This window comes from Columba livia, chromosome 4 (assembly GCF_036013475.1).
Source record: "Columba livia isolate bColLiv1 breed racing homer chromosome 4, bColLiv1.pat.W.v2, whole genome shotgun sequence".
NCBI lineage: Eukaryota > Metazoa > Chordata > Aves > Columbiformes > Columbidae > Columba > Columba livia.
This window is the reverse complement of record NC_088605.1, coordinates 49,266,674-49,281,928: the sequence shown is the minus strand read 5'-3', so window position 1 is coordinate 49,281,928 and position 15,255 is coordinate 49,266,674. Positions and strand designations below refer to the sequence as shown.

At 41.9% G+C, this 15,255-nt stretch overlaps 2 long non-coding RNA genes across 9 annotated transcripts in view; both read left to right on the top strand.

Moving 5' to 3' along the window:
- The window catches only part of LOC110365855 (uncharacterized), a 221,465-nt gene extending 214,901 nt beyond the window's left edge, over positions 1-6,564 (top strand). For 6 of the 8 annotated variants that reach the window (XR_010472321.1, XR_010472322.1, XR_010472316.1 and 3 more), the window contains one exon: positions 4,529-6,482. This is a non-coding gene — a long non-coding RNA (uncharacterized LOC110365855). Of the gene's footprint in view, positions 1-4,528; positions 6,483-6,516 lie in introns of those variants that run through there. The other 2 variants (XR_010472320.1, XR_010472317.1) reach the window with 2 other exon arrangements.
- A 1,902-nt stretch (positions 6,565-8,466) lies between these two features.
- Positions 8,467-15,255, top strand: part of LOC110365240 (uncharacterized) — a 362,256-nt gene continuing 355,467 nt past the window's right edge. Inside the window, exon 1 of the long non-coding RNA XR_010472314.1 lies at positions 8,467-8,756. This is a non-coding gene — a long non-coding RNA (uncharacterized LOC110365240). The remainder of the gene's footprint in view (positions 8,757-15,255) is intronic.

The window sequence follows — 15,255 nt, the reverse complement described above, 5'->3', positions numbered from 1 at the left end:
ACAGGTTTTTAGTAGTTGTATTGGCAGATATTAACATACAAATAGCCTCTCTGGTCCTATTTTCCCACCAAATACAGGTACAGCAGGATGTAAAGGTGCAAAGGTCTCAGGCTAATCAGAAGTCTTGTCCGAAGCAGGGTCTTGGTTGGCTTGGGTTTGTATTATTTAACTTCAACATAGTAAGTATCGTTTTTGTGAAACTGAGTTTTGAAAGGTCTCAGCCCACTGAAGTCAAGGAGTTGGTTGCCACAGACAAGCGAAGGATGGCCCATGGCCCAAAGGGCCCCAGCCTGGAAATTACTACTCAAACTCTTGCCCAGAGAAATGCGCTAATCAAAAAATAGTCGCAGCTGTGTCTCACTGATGCCCCTCTGTGAGTACCAAGTCAAAAAGCCCTCCTCATTTTTATTGTTAAAGCTTGTCTTGGATCAGGAGGTGACAGCTCTGCTCCCATAAAGCTGAGAAACCTCAGTGCCATACATATTTATCTTCATACAAATGGAAGCAACTACAGTGGAGTCATGTTTTCCCATTTATAGGTGGCTATCAAGGTTTCCAAAGCACAGTGGAGCATGAACATGATGCAAGTTCCAGAGTTGAAGGTTAGTCAGACGCAACTCAGGCAGGAACAGAGGAGTGAGCACGTTCCCAAGCAGAAAAAAAGAACTCCAGCATCATGCCTCATAAATAGGCTGTCACAGGCCTTTGTGTGTGAGAGTCTGAAGGGCCAATTAATGGGAATCTAAGCTCGTATAATTAAAAAAAAAAAAATCAAACCCTTATAAGATTTTGATGCTGTAACTAAAATATTTTCTTCCTCATTGTTTTTTACTTCCATTTTGTCTTTGAAGTGTGAAACTGAAATTTGTTTTCTAACACCCTCCTGAAAAAAATCCCCAGAACAATAAACCCCTAAACAAAACAAAAATCTCTCCATCTCTCAAAAAAGTAGTTTACTTCTCTTAAGGCTGCTGCGTGAGGGGACCTGATCCAGTGCCCTGGATTTTAACACTGAAATGTCCTGCCATTCATTTTGATAGACTTTTGGATTAGGCTCCCAGATGAAGACTTTCAGATAGTTTTCACTGCTGGAGCTCAACCATTACACATTGAGAAACTCCACTGTGCTATTAGCTGAGAGACTAGAATGCCTGATCTACGGCTACATGGTTATGAGGATAAATTAGCCCGTTGAGATCTATACTTGAGAAAAAAAGGAAATCAAGGATTTGGCGGGTGGCCTGACAGTTCCAGAAAAGGAGAGAGAAAAGGAAAAAAGCCCTAAAATAAATATTCATATGTTTTCTATCTCACTTCTCCCTGACATATAGATTTTGCCAAAACTCACGTTGAACTACTGTGTTTTGAATACGATTTCTGAAATATTTAAAAAGAAGAAAATTTTGAGGATAGTTTCAAGTGAGTAACTGTTTCAAAAGGAAAAGTTGAAATGTTTGTCACAGGCTCTAGACAGATTCAAAGCAAGTAGTCTGGTTCACGGTAAGGATTTGTGATGTGCCTGCTGATACTGTGAAATCTGCAGTCTTGGGGTAGAAAAAAACTTTCCTTGGCTTGACTGGGAACAGAAGCACCCTGATTTCTTGTCACTAAAGACAGGAGCATATTATTTTGTTTGCTGTGTCTGTTAATGATGCATGCACAGAGGTCTTGGCAGGTCTGTTTTTAATAGAGTATTTCTGTTACTTCCACATAGAGTTAGATTTAGACACGAGCATGCCAATATCTTACCAAACTTGTAGGTTGGTGCTGGAGTAATTTATTATTAATTAATATTAATAATTAACCTGGGCTGCTTTCCTGCCTGCTAGAAGGGTTTAAGGTCATATGCTGGTTTAGCTTCAGTCTCTTTGCATCCCAGGTTAGGCTGCAGACAGTATAATGTGTTACTGCACAAAATCTATAAAAATGAAGCTCCTGTACACGTTTTCCCCTGAGGTATGATATATGAATGTGTTCGAAAAGTTGGGGTGTACGGATGTATCTTCTGCAAACAACTAATTTTGTTAATTTTTAAAAAAAAATTAATTACATTTTTGCTTTAATCTCAAATTTTGAAAATCAGCACTGGCAGATGTTGCAGTAGGTGTCAATAGTATATCAGAGTCTCTTGTGATTGTTCACGTTTCACAGTTGTTTGGTTTATTGGCAGAAAGGGAGAGAAGGTAAAGTATTTGATGGTTTTCCAGTGTGCTGTTATGATGTCGAACCTACTGCAAGAAAACAGGGACTGGAAATGAGATTGTAATGACAGCATAGGATCACAAAATTGAGGAATTAATTCTTATTGGACTTAGCAGATATGGAGCTATCCCCTGAAGACGACAATTATTTTTAGCTGAAGTGTTTGGACTGGGTTGGTTTAATTGCAGGGTTTTCTACTAAGCAAACTTAATGGGTTTAGGCCTAACATCTGTCATAGTCTTTGGCACTTGAGTTAATTCCCCACTAATTCTTGGCTCTGCCCCAACACTGACATCTGGGGGGAATTCCTCCTGTTGCAGAGGAACAACAGTGCTGGTATTGGTTTCAATTTTCCTGTTTCCATACTGGTACAAAACCAGCTCCCATTAAACTGATTAAGCTTTTAACAATTTATTCAGCATACTGAAAGGTTACCCAGTGTAGTTACTTATTAGTCACTTTTCAAATCATTAACAGGCTATTTATGACACCTTCACGTGCAGGTACAAAGCCTTCTGGAGGATTCCTCCAATTTAATTTCTCTAGTTTAATGCTGAATGTAGAGAACAAAGGCAAAGCTCACAGTTGCTAATTAAGAGGATGAAGGAAGGCAGAGGGGATGCTGACAAGAGGTCATGGGCTCGTTAAAAAGAAAAAACTATATCCTGAGGATGGGGAGATATTACAGACAATTCTTGGAGGCTTGCTGAAGTGCAGAACGAATCCATGTGTATCTTACTTTTTGTTAAAAACTGCTTTGTCCTTAACTGTTTACTTAATACTGCACAAAAGCAGCTTGAAAGGATAGGATGTGCTGAGAATGCACATCTAAGAAATCCAATAATTTTACATGATTTCATAATGAATATAGGAATAGTGCGCATGTGCAGTGACAAAAGGTAAAAAGTACACGAGTGAAGAAGACTCCTTACTTCATCCTGAAGACCCCCTGAACGACCACCAGAGGGCACTGCGCATGCTTAGAGTAGTTCCAAGGTGTTGCAACTGATATTGTGAAATAGTTGTGTAATCTGATGAATATGCAATACATACGTTGTAACCCTAATGAATGTGTATGTAACCAAATTGTATAAATGTAGTGGAGTTCGAATCAGTGGTCGAAGTCAGCTTTGGGTGCGAACCCCTGGTTTCCCAGCGCTGAAATAGAAGCACCGCATATAACTATGTCCGTGGTTATGTGTCTCGTTTGCTAACAATGTCAAGGGCAGGAAGATAGGAGGAATTTCTGTGGTTTGGGCAAAACTTCTTGCCAGTGTGGTGTCACCTTCTCACCTTCTAATTTAAAAAGCCCCAATTAAAAAAAAAAAAAAAAATTAAACAGCCCCAACCCCATCCCTGTAAAAAAAAAAAAAATTAAGGGAAAGTCACCAATTATTCACCTTGGCATAAACTCATTGCCAGTCTTTCTATTGTCATCAACTGCTGTTCATGTTCTCTGTAGTTACCTGGCCTCTTCATTTGCAGTTTTCCGTCCTTCTTTTTGCTTCTCCTTTACTCCCCTTGGGTTTTGTAAAATATTAAGTTGCTTGGGTTTGTGCAGCTGTGATCTTCAGCAAAAGAATAGTAAGTCAAGGGAACAATTATCCCCTCTGGAGCCTCATGAGGGACTCACCAGGGACTTTGCAGCCATGTTGCAAATGTATATTCTTCAATTTCCTTTTCCTCCTGTTGTCCTTGTTGCCTCAGCCCTGTGGCCATGATGACTTTGGTGTCATCACCTACACAAATTCCTTGAAGGACCCAGTCCCTGCTTGGGAGGCTGAAGGGTCCATGTCCCAATCTCTGCCATTTTGGTGGCATTCAGGCCTTCCTGGAATAGTTGGTAGAACAAGACACACCTTGACTGCTTGGTTGCAGCTTTTCTTACTTCCACTTGTTAAATATAAATGAAAATGATATTTTGTCAAGCTACAAAAAGCACAAGGATAGTTGTTCTTGTTCCTGTAATGCTTCTAATTGTTTCACAATCCCAGGGAAGGAGGAAATTAAGGGCTGAAATAGGGAAGCTTGAGGGCTACCAAAGTGCTGGTTTGTGGCGCTTGAGATGGATGGGAACCTTGTCTGAATAGGGTTCATTTCTAAAGCTGCCTCTTTCTTTGCTGGTTTCTAAAAAAAAATAAATTATTAATGCCATAACTGTTGCATTAGCATGCTGATTAGCTGCAGAATGTCTCTCCTGTCAAAGACACATAAAGGACAAGCTCTTAACAGAAAAGGGGCAATCAAGGGGAAGCAACTGGTTGCAGCACGCATAGCTGATTGTTAAATGTTCTTACACCATCTTATTGTATTTACTCATGTACAGGAACGGCAAATCGTACAAACAGCTGAGCAAAGAGTTCTGGGAAGTACATCTGCTTCTGAACATCGCCAGGCCGGGGAAAAAAAACACAACTGGGAGAACAAAAGATGGCACAGACTGAGAGATCCTCCTCATTCAGCAGGATTTTTTTGGTTCAGTATGATTTTACTTTTTTACAGCTTTTGAGTCATCAAAACAGAAATTTTCAATTTTATTTTTTTACAACAGGAGCTAATACCTAATTTTTCCATTTTGCTGGCACTGCAGTTTTGAAAATCCTTTGTATTTTTCTCAGGAAAATCAACTTTGAAAAGTTGTTAATTTCAAATTAGTTTAATCTTTATTTTCCAAAACTGAAATTAAATAATAATTTTGGCCAGAGGCTATATTAAACTAATTTCAGTTTTTCATGGTAGAATAACATGCTCTAAAATGATACTGCTTATTTCTGTTACAGAATGAAGGCCAAATTCTCCATCTACCCACCTCTGTGGTGTCCTGGCATCAGAGTTAATGCTCTTCCTCTTCAGTGCCTCTCGCTTTCATTATCTATTCAATCTTTTTTTTTACACAATAACTGACTTTTCTTGTGGGTGATTAATGTCTTCAAACAGGTATAGCTATCAAATGGCATGTATGGGCTGGAGGTATTACATGAATTATGCAGACTGCTGGATAAAGTTGGCATTTGAATACAATTCTCTTAGTAAAAATTGTTCTTGTTTTCTCCCCTAATCAGTCATTCGTACTCTACTTTTTTTTTTTTTTCCACTTTGATCCTTCTTTTCTAATTAACTCTTTCATCCTCTTCCGAGAGCTTGACTAGAGGCAGATCTGCTAAGAGAGCCTCTCTACACCTGTCGTGAATAATAATTCTAAACCAGAAATCTGTATTAAGAATATGATAAATGGGGGAATTAAACATTAAACAAGCTGTGCACTGTGAGTTGAAGTGCTGTTGTTGTTGGGGGTGATTTTCTTAGCTGTTTTGCACTGGTGTAAGTGACCCCAAGGCAGTGATCAAGACACTCGAGAGCTGCAACAGTTGTAGATGTTCAATGATGAAAGGACACTTTGTGTTTGCAGCAAAGAAGTATTTAATGCTATGTACTTAATACTAGTGAAAAAACTTGTTCTTTGAGCAGTTGCAGTATTCTCTATGCCAAAGAAATGCCAGGATGTTTGTTTTTTGTGAAGTGGTGGGTATTGTTTATTTGAAAGCCGTCCAAAACAAATTAAATATGTGTCTATGCTCATATTTAAAACTGATGTGATCACTGTACTTGCAGTGTGATTTAGTAACAAGATAAACACCTAATTATACTTTTTCATATTTCTAATTTACTGTTAATAGTATATCCAAACATTTGCCTACGTGGTCTGTAAGAATTGTAAGTATACTTAGCTATTAGCTGTATATCTCTTAGTTTGTCAAAACGGTGGTATATACAATGTTGTTACAACTTTCAACTACATGTAGATCGCCTTTAATCACGCGATGAAAAGGAAATTTTCACAACAGAACAAGTCTGTAGTTATGTAAATATTACTGAAAAGTATGATTGTGGATCTATTAATATCCATAGCTAATCTTTACTTTCAGCTGATACAAACCCCAGTGTATCTCTAGTGACTGCTCTGGAGTGTGGGTGTAAGGTAATAAGCTCCTTTGCACTAAGTGATAATCACTATGAGGTCCTGCCCTAAATTGCCTCTCAGCACTATCAGATTATGAAATGTGAAATAAATGCATATAATGGGAGGAGAACGAGAACCCCGGGGTTTAAATGAGACATGCTTATGGCAATGAATAGTTATGTTGTGTTTAAAGCAGATTAAAATGCATCTTAATAGATTTTGTTGTTCTTGTAGCTTTCTCTGCATAAAGTTGTCTGTAGCTGGAAGTAGGGTATGTACTGTGAGCCTGGGTCATACGGAAGTAACCTTGTACTCTTAATTCTCTGCCGCCTTCTCCATTTTTTCTTTTTTAGAGTCGATTGTTCTCCCACTTACTCCGTTTTTGCAGGCACAGGAGGAGGTGAGGATCTGCTCTGGCATTTCTCTGTTCCCCAGCTCTAAAGAGAGAGTACTGTCCTCATACTGATTATTTTTTTAAATTTTTTTGTGCAAAGATAAACATGTGGCTGTTCATGAGGCTCTTATTTATTACGATAATGAAGGCTGCAGTACTTAGGGTAAGTGGAAGATGAGGGGACACATCTGGAGGGAAGTGTCTCACATCACAGGGGAACTCTGATTAGAAGTTCTGGATGAAGGAATGCATTTTACTATAATAGTATTCTGACCCCGCTAAGATTACTGATGTGCGCTATTTAATATCCCTACACAAGATAATTGGATATAATTAAAGTGGGCACACTTCTCAAGTCAAGATCCTCTTCTCAAAGGGTGAATCTAGCTGAGTAATCATTGCTGTTTAGTGCTCTTCGAAATGAAATAGAAATATGGTGCTAGAAAACTTAAAAATTCTTCGAGTTTATAACCTTTTTAAGTCCAGATTTTTAAATGTGCCTGAGGTTTTAGGTGGTTGAATTTTAGCAGACTAATTTAAAGAAGGTGTTTACTTTGTGCTTTTTTATCAGAGCCCTTTACAATAACTCTGTTTTGAGGGCAAAAAGGGAAACAGGCGAAATCGCAAGTCAGTGCTGAACTGCCTGTCTATTTATTAGGGTTAATTTGTAACAGTGACACAAGTTATGCCATTTGGAGAGACAGGATGCTTTTTGTTGTCATGAAAACAGCAGTGCTTAATTTTTGTTTGCTTGGGAATATTTATGGCAGCTTTGGACACTTGTTGTCCCACCTCCCTTCACAGTGCTTGGTGATTGTCAGATGCTGGTATCTGTCAATAAGGCACTTCTTTTTGAAAACCACACAGTTAATTTCCAAAGGGTTCTTTCATTGACATGACATAAGTCTGATTAAATATACTATAGTTAAGTTACAGAATCCCGGAGCTTTTAATCTCAGTAAACCTGAAAAGTTTAAAAAAACTCATATTGCTTTCAGAGCTTTATTCCTTATAGAAGAAACCATCTGCATTCCACCAAAAATCACTCTTGTTTCCTTGATTTCTTCAAATTAATCCTCCTGTGATTACCTTCAGTCCAATTAAAAAGAACATGTAGGCAGCTGCACAGGTCTGATTACATGTGGAGGTAATAATAGGGCTCCTCACAGGGGAACCAGAATAAGGGTCAGTATATTAGTCGAGAAGAAATATTTCAAATTCTGGTGTCCTGGCACAACATGCGATACATAACAGTATCATACCGGCCAACTACAAAGCTCCTTGCAGTCAAGGAACGCCAAGGTTTTCCCGCCTATATATATCATTCCACATCCCTCAGAAAATGCTGTGAGACTGAACATTTACATCTATAGTAAGGTCTTAAAATATGTCTTTATTTAGCACAGAGTGCCACAGGTGACAGGCATTCCCCTGCTGCATTTCCGTCAGCCTGTGACAAATTGCATCTTCCTTGTTTATTCTTGGTGAAAATCCCAAAGCCACAGGGATTTGGGAACCTAAGAGTTTCATCTTAAAGACATCTTTGAAGGGCCTGACTATGGTGTGACCAAACCTGACAGCCAACCCAAGAAACCCAATTATAAGGCAGAGCAGAGCACTTTCAAATAACAAGTCCAGCATTACAAATTAAGACTGAAAGTTTTTATGATTGAATTGGTAGCGTTCCAACCTAGGCAATTGCTCCTTTTCTGTGATTGGAATAGTTTTGTTTTGTTTTTTTTAATTAAGGCTGTTTATATTCCATAGCTTGTCATTTGTGGTTAAACAATGATTTGTAGCAGCGCAAAATTATTCCATTTGATGTCACTGCAGCTCCTTTTTCAACTTCTTCATTCCCTCCCTCTCTCTCTCTCTTTTTTTTTTTAAAACTAAAAAAAAAAAAGAAATGGTGGAGAAGACCATTACCACACTGATTTACACAGATGCAGCCCTAATTCAGACTGGTGTTCCAGCAGTCACATAAAAATGATTGAACACCAGGTTGTTTGTGTGTTTAATAGCTTCTGAGATGGAAGGAATCCTCTTCCCTGTCAGGCCACCTCTGAAGGACTAGAAATGCTGTAGATTTTTCAGCAGAGCTGCACCGAATACCAGAATGATGAATCAGTGACAGCAAGACCTTCTAATTCAATTAAAGTTCTGCACCAAAGAACTACAGCTGTCAACGTTAGCAACCAGGTAGGGATCCTGTTGACCTGAGTATTTAAGATGATCCTCAGAGATTTTGAGAACAGGTGGCCAGTGTCCACCTACTAGTGATCCAGTATTATGCCATGCGAAAATACAAAACTAACTAATTGTTATCTGATTAAATCTGATGATTAGTAAGAAAGCCAGAATATGCTGTTTATTAGTCTAGAATATTTTTTTTCTTTCCCACTATACTTTTGTGTGACTCTCTTTCATGTGTCATAACCTTTGTTCTCTGGGTCACAAGGAGACTGTGAACAGCATATACACAATATGCAACATATACACAATACACAACAGCATATACACAAGGGAAAAATGTAAAGCATTCTTTATAGACTAACACACAAAATAAAACTGATCAGCTAACAGGCTGAGCATTAACACACTACCCCAATGAAATATTCAGTCTTTACTGACTATCAGATTGTTCCTGGGTGCTCATAGGAGAAGGAAATGGGTGATCGGAGCTCTGCCACTGTCCGTTTCCAGAATAATTTGTGCTGCCTTGTGTATACCATCAGCCTGGAGACATCTCTGTTATCTTAGAATAAGGAATAATAATTTTTCTCTGTGGAAATCGACCTTTCTCTCCACCAACAGTGCCTTTGTAGGGATATATTTCAGCATGGGGAGGTTTGCATATAGAAGCTTAAATAGCCAGATTTCCTAAAGAACTGAGCAATAACATGAGAAGAAGAGACTTTACAGGTCATGGAAGCAGGGGCTGGCCACTTGGGAGGAATATAAGGCTGCTGTTAGAGGATGTAGGAAGGCAGCTAGGATAGCCAAGGCCTCCTTAGAATTACAGCTGGCGAGAGGGGTCAAGGACAGCAAAAAGAACTTTTTCAAATACATAGCAGGTAAAACTAATACCAGAGGCAATGTAGGCCCACTGATGAACGGGGTGGGTGCCCTGGTGACAGAAGATACAGAGAAGGCAGAATTACTGAATGCCTTCTTTGTCTCTGTCTACTCTGCCGGAGGCTGTCCTGGGGAGCCCTGTACCCCTGAGACCCTGGATGAAGCCAGATCAATGGAGGAGTTTGCTTTAGTCAATGAGGACTGGGTTAGGGAGCAATTAAATAGTCTGGACATCCATAAATCCATGGGTCCAGATGGGATGCAACCACGGGTGCTGAGGGAGCTGGCTGAAGTCATTGCTAGACTGCTCTCCATCATCTTTGCCAAGTCTTGGGAAACGGGAGAGGTGCCTGAGGATTGGAGGAAAGCAAATGTCACTCCAGTCTTCAAAAAGGGCAGGAGGGAGGACCCGGGTAATTATAGACCGGTCAGCCTCACCTCTGTCCCTGGGAAAGTAATGGAACAGCTTCTCCTTGGTGCCGTCTCAAGACATATCAAGGATAAGAGGCTTATTAGGGGCAGTCAGCATGGCTTTACCAAGGGTAAGTCATGCTTGACCAACCTCATAGCCTTTTATGAGAAGGTAACAAGGTGGATGGATGATGGCAGAGCGGTGGATGTGGTCTACCTTGACTTCAGTAAAGCCTTTGACAGACTCTCCCACAGCATCCTCACAGCTAAGTTGAGGAGGCGTGGTCTAGACAATAGAGTAGTGAGGTGGGTTGCAAACTGGCTTAAGGAGAGAAGCCAGAGAGTGGTAGTCAATGGTGCGGAGTCTAGTTGGAGGCCAGTATTTAGTGGAGTGCCTCAGGGGTCAGTACTGGGGCCAATATTATTCAATATATTCATTAACGATTTAGATGAGGGAATAGAGTGTACTATCAGCAAGTTTGCTGATGACACCAAGCTGGGATGAGTGTCTGACACACCAGAAGGCTGTGCTGCCATCCAGCGGGACCTGGACAGGCTGGAGAGTTGCGCAGGGAATAACCTGATGAAATTTAACAAAGGAAAGTGTAGAGTCCTGCATCTGGGCAGGAACAACCCCGGGTTCCAGTATAGGTTGGGAAATTACATATTAGAAAGCAGTGTAGGGGAAAGGGACCTGGGGGTCCTGGTGGACAACAGGATGACCATGAGCCAGCACTGTGCCCTTGTGGCCAGGAAGGATGCTCAAGTGGCATCCTGGGGTGTATTAGAAGTGGGGTGGCTAGTAGATCGAGAGAGGTCCTCCTTCCCCTCTACTCCGCCCTGGTGAGACCACATCTGGAATATTGTGTCCAGTTCTGGGCCCCTCAGTTCCAGAAGGACAGGGAACTGCTGGAGAGGGTCCAGCGTAGGACAACAAAGATGATTAAGGGAGTGGAGCACCTCCCTTATGAGGAAATTACGGAAACATGGTGGGACAGTTCACATGACTGGAATGTAGTCATGGATGGCTATGCCCTTTTCAGGAAAGACAGGCCAGCCAGGCGTGGTGGTGGAGTTGCTCTCTATGTGAGAGAGCAACTACAATGTACTAAATTCTGCCCAGGAGTGGATGACGAGCGAGTTGAGAGTGTATGGGTCAGGATCAAGGGACAGGCTGGCAGGGGTGACACTGTTGTGGGCGTCTGTTACAGGCCACCAGATCAGGCTGAGGAAGTTGATGAGGCCTTCTATGGGCAGTTGAGAGTGGCCTCACAGTCACAGGCCCTGGTTGTTGTGGGGGATTTTAACTTTCCTGATGTTTGCTGGAAGGACCATTCAGCCAGCCAGCCACAGTCCAGGAGGTTCCTCCAGTGCATTGATGATAACTTCCTCATGCAGATGGTGGAGGAGCCGACTAGGAGAGGTGCACTGCTGGATCTCATCCTCACTAACAAGGAGGGTCTGGTCAAAGCAGTAAAGGTTGAGAGCTGCCTGGGTTGCAGTGACCACGAGATGGTGGAGTTCAGCGTCTTGGGTGGCAGGAACAGAATAGCAAGTAGAATTGCAACCCTGGACTTTAGCAGAGCTAACTTTGGCCTTTTCAAGCAATTGCTGGGGGAAATCCCATGGGCAAGACTGCTTGAAGGAAAAGGGGCCCAAGATAGCTGGATTGCATTCAGAGATTGCTTCTTCCACGCTCAGGATCAGAGCATCTCCTCACGAAGGAAGTCAAGGAAGGGAGCCAGGAGGCCTGCGTGGTTGAATATGGATCTGCTGGGTATGCTCAAGCAGAAGAGGAGAGTTTACAGGTCATGGAAGCAGGGGCTGGCCACTTGGGAAGAATATAAGGCTGCTGTTAGAGGATGTAGGAAGGCAGCTAGGATAGATAGCCAAGGCCTCCTTAGAATTACAGCTGGCGAGAGGGGTCAAGGACAGCAAAAAGAACTTTTTCAAATACATAGCAGATAAAACTAATACCAGAGGCAATGTAGGCCCACTGATGAATGGGGTGGGTGACCTGGTGGCAGAAGATACAGAGAAGGCAGAATTACTGAATGCCTTCTTTGTCTCTGTCTACTCTGCCGGAGGCTGTCCTGGGGAGCCCTGTACCCCTGAGACCCCGGATGAAGCCAGGTCAATGGAGGAGTTTGCTTTAGTCGATGAGGACTGGGTTGGGGAGTAATTAAATAGTCTGGACATCCATAAATCCATGGGTCCAGATGGGATGCATCCACGGGTGCTGAGGGAGCTGGCTGAAGTCATTGCTGGACCGCTCTCCATCGTCTTTGCCAAGTCTTGGGAAACGGGGGAGGTGCCCGAGGATTGTAGGAAAGCAAATGTCACTCCAGTCTTCAAAAAGGACAAGAAGGAGGACCCGGGTAATTATAGACTGGTCAGCTTATCCTTGGTTCCATCTCAAGGCATATCAAGGATAAGAGGGTTATTAAGGGCAGTCAGCGTGGCTTTACCAAGGGTAAGTCGTGCTTGACCAACCTCATAGCCTTTTATGAGAATGTAACAAGGTGGATGGATGATGGCAGAGCGGTGGATGTGGTCTACCTTGACTTCAGTAAAGCCTTTGACACAATCTCCCACAGCATCCTCACAGCTAAGTTGAGGAGGTGTGGTCTAGACAATAGAGTAGTGCGGTGGGTTGCAAACTGACTTAAGGAGAGAAGCCAGAGAGTGGTAGTCAATGGTGCGGAGTCTAGTTGGAGGCCAGTATCTAGTGGAGTGCCTCAGGGGTCAGTACTGGGGCCAATATTATTCAATATATTCATTAACGATTTAGATGAGGGAATAGAGTGTACTATCAGCAAGTTTGCTGATGACACTAAGCTGGGAGGTGTGGCTGACACACCAGAAGGCTGTGCTGCCATCCAGCGGGACCTGGACAGGCTGGAGAGTTGGGCGGGGAATAACCTAATGAAATTTAACAAGGGAAAGTGTAGAGTCCTGCATCTGGGCAGGAACAACCCCGGGTTCCAGTATAGGTTGGGAAATTACATATTAGAGAGCAGTGTAGGGGAAAGGGACCTGGGGGTCCTGGTGGACAACAGGATGACCATGAGCCAGCACTGTGCCCTTGTGGCCAGGAAGGCCAATGGCATCCTGGGGTGTATTAGAAATGGGGTGGCTAGTAGATCGAGAGAGGTCCTCCTTCCCCTCTACTCCGCCCTGGTGAGGCCACATCTGGAATATTGTGTCCAGTTCTGGGCCCCTCAGTTCAAGAAGGACAGGGAACTGCTGGAGAGGGTCCAGCATAGGGCAACAAAGATGGTTAAGGGAGTGGAACACCTCCCTTATGAAGAAAGGCTGAGGGAGCTGGGTCTCTTTAGTTTGGAGAAGAGGAGACTAAGGGGGGACCTCATTAATGTTTATAAATATATAAAGGGTGAGTGCCATGAGGATGGAGCCAGGCTCTTCTCGGTGGCAAAAAATGATAGGACAAGGGGTAATGGGATCAAGCTGGAACACAAGAGGTTCCACTTAAATTTTAGAAGAAACTTCTCAGTGAGGGTGACAGAGCACTGGAACAGGCTGCCCAGGGAGGTTGTGGAGTCTCCTTCTCTGGAGACATTCAAAACCCACCTGGACATGTTCCTGCGCGACCTCACCTAGGTGTTCCTGCTCCAGCAGGGGGATTGGACTAGATGATCTTTTGAGGTCCCTTCCAATCCCAAACATACTGTGATACTGTGATCAGCTGAAATCCCTTAAGTAAAGATGATAAAAGAGACCAGAGATATTGCAGTATTTTGGGGTTGGTTTATGGGTTTGGTGGGTTTTTGTTTATGTGTGTTTTTTTTGTTTGTTTCACTCTCAGCTGCTTTAATTGGGAGATACTGGCTGGTTAACATTTGTAATAAGAACAATCTGGAGAAGCATCTGTCCTGCACAATGGCTCTACTCAATATTCTACAAATATTCTCTTGAAGTCTCTTCCAGCGCTGTTTCCTAAGATTTTTCTGAAGGCTTTTCTAGCAGCTCTTGTAATCACAAAGAAAACAGTTGTTGTGGTCACTTATTTCTGTGAGAAATTAATAATCTGTGATGTCAGGTAGCAAGGTTTGTCACCCCACAGAAGTCTAGAAAGTTCTAGTGACTTACAACTGGTATTGAAAATAATCTCTATGTGGATCAATGTTTCCCCCTAAAGAGACAATGACATGAACAGGGATCTTTAACCTCACACAGGGTGTTTGCTGAGGAGGTCCAAGAAACTCTTTGCTGGGTTTTTTTGAAAGATAAGGAAGGATATTTTGCAAGTATCTTGTATAAAACTCCTCCAGTACCTGTCTGGCAGAACTGGTTTTAATATCTGACTTATTAGGAAGTTATCAGCAACCAGTGGCATTCTTCTTGGGGGTGCAATGATCCCAAGCAAGGGCACATAAAACGAAGGGAAAGCAAGTGTTTGTTAGCTAAGGAAAACATTTTCTGATTCTGTCAATCATGTGCTCAGAAAGAGAGATACGATCATAGTGAAGGCATTGGACATGCAGCTCAGCTTGATTTTTCAATTTTATAAACAGTAGGAGGCTCAAGAAGAAACAATGAAGAAAAACAGGGCTATAGAATCAGCAAATAGAGTCAACTTTTCATTCTTACGCCATTTAAATCCAAATTATAGTCATTTACTCAGTCCAGAGAGCCTGAGTTTTCACCATTTTCCAATTTAGGCAGCTGTGACAGCAGACTCCACGAAAAAGTCCTGCTTCGAATTTAATTGGTAAATTCACACCTCCTCCCCTCCCCCCCCACCTTCACTATGCAAATATAATCTCATGTAGTTACTTGTGTTCGAATCAGTGTAATGATGTTTGCAGTTAGCAGGATAAAAGACATCTCATTAGTAAATTCCTAGCCCCAAATTCCCATCCTGCTAGACCTCACATATCGACACTGCCAGGATGCAAACTTTGCTTGGAGTCCTGGTTCCTGGAATAATTTTCAAAGATAATAACTGTAATAATGGTAATTACTTCTAATCAGATGCTTCAGTCTGAAAAGAAATATTTCAATTTTTTCCTCTATTGTAAAAATTTCTTCCAAAAAGAGGACATTTCCTATATTTAAGAAACACTGCTTTGTTTATCAAATGGCGAAGCCCGTAGATTTGTTCTATTTAACATCCAACTAAAGCAATTCATACAAAATTGGAAAAAAAAAAAAAAAAGCTTTGCTTGACCAAAGTCCGTGGGCAGTTCAA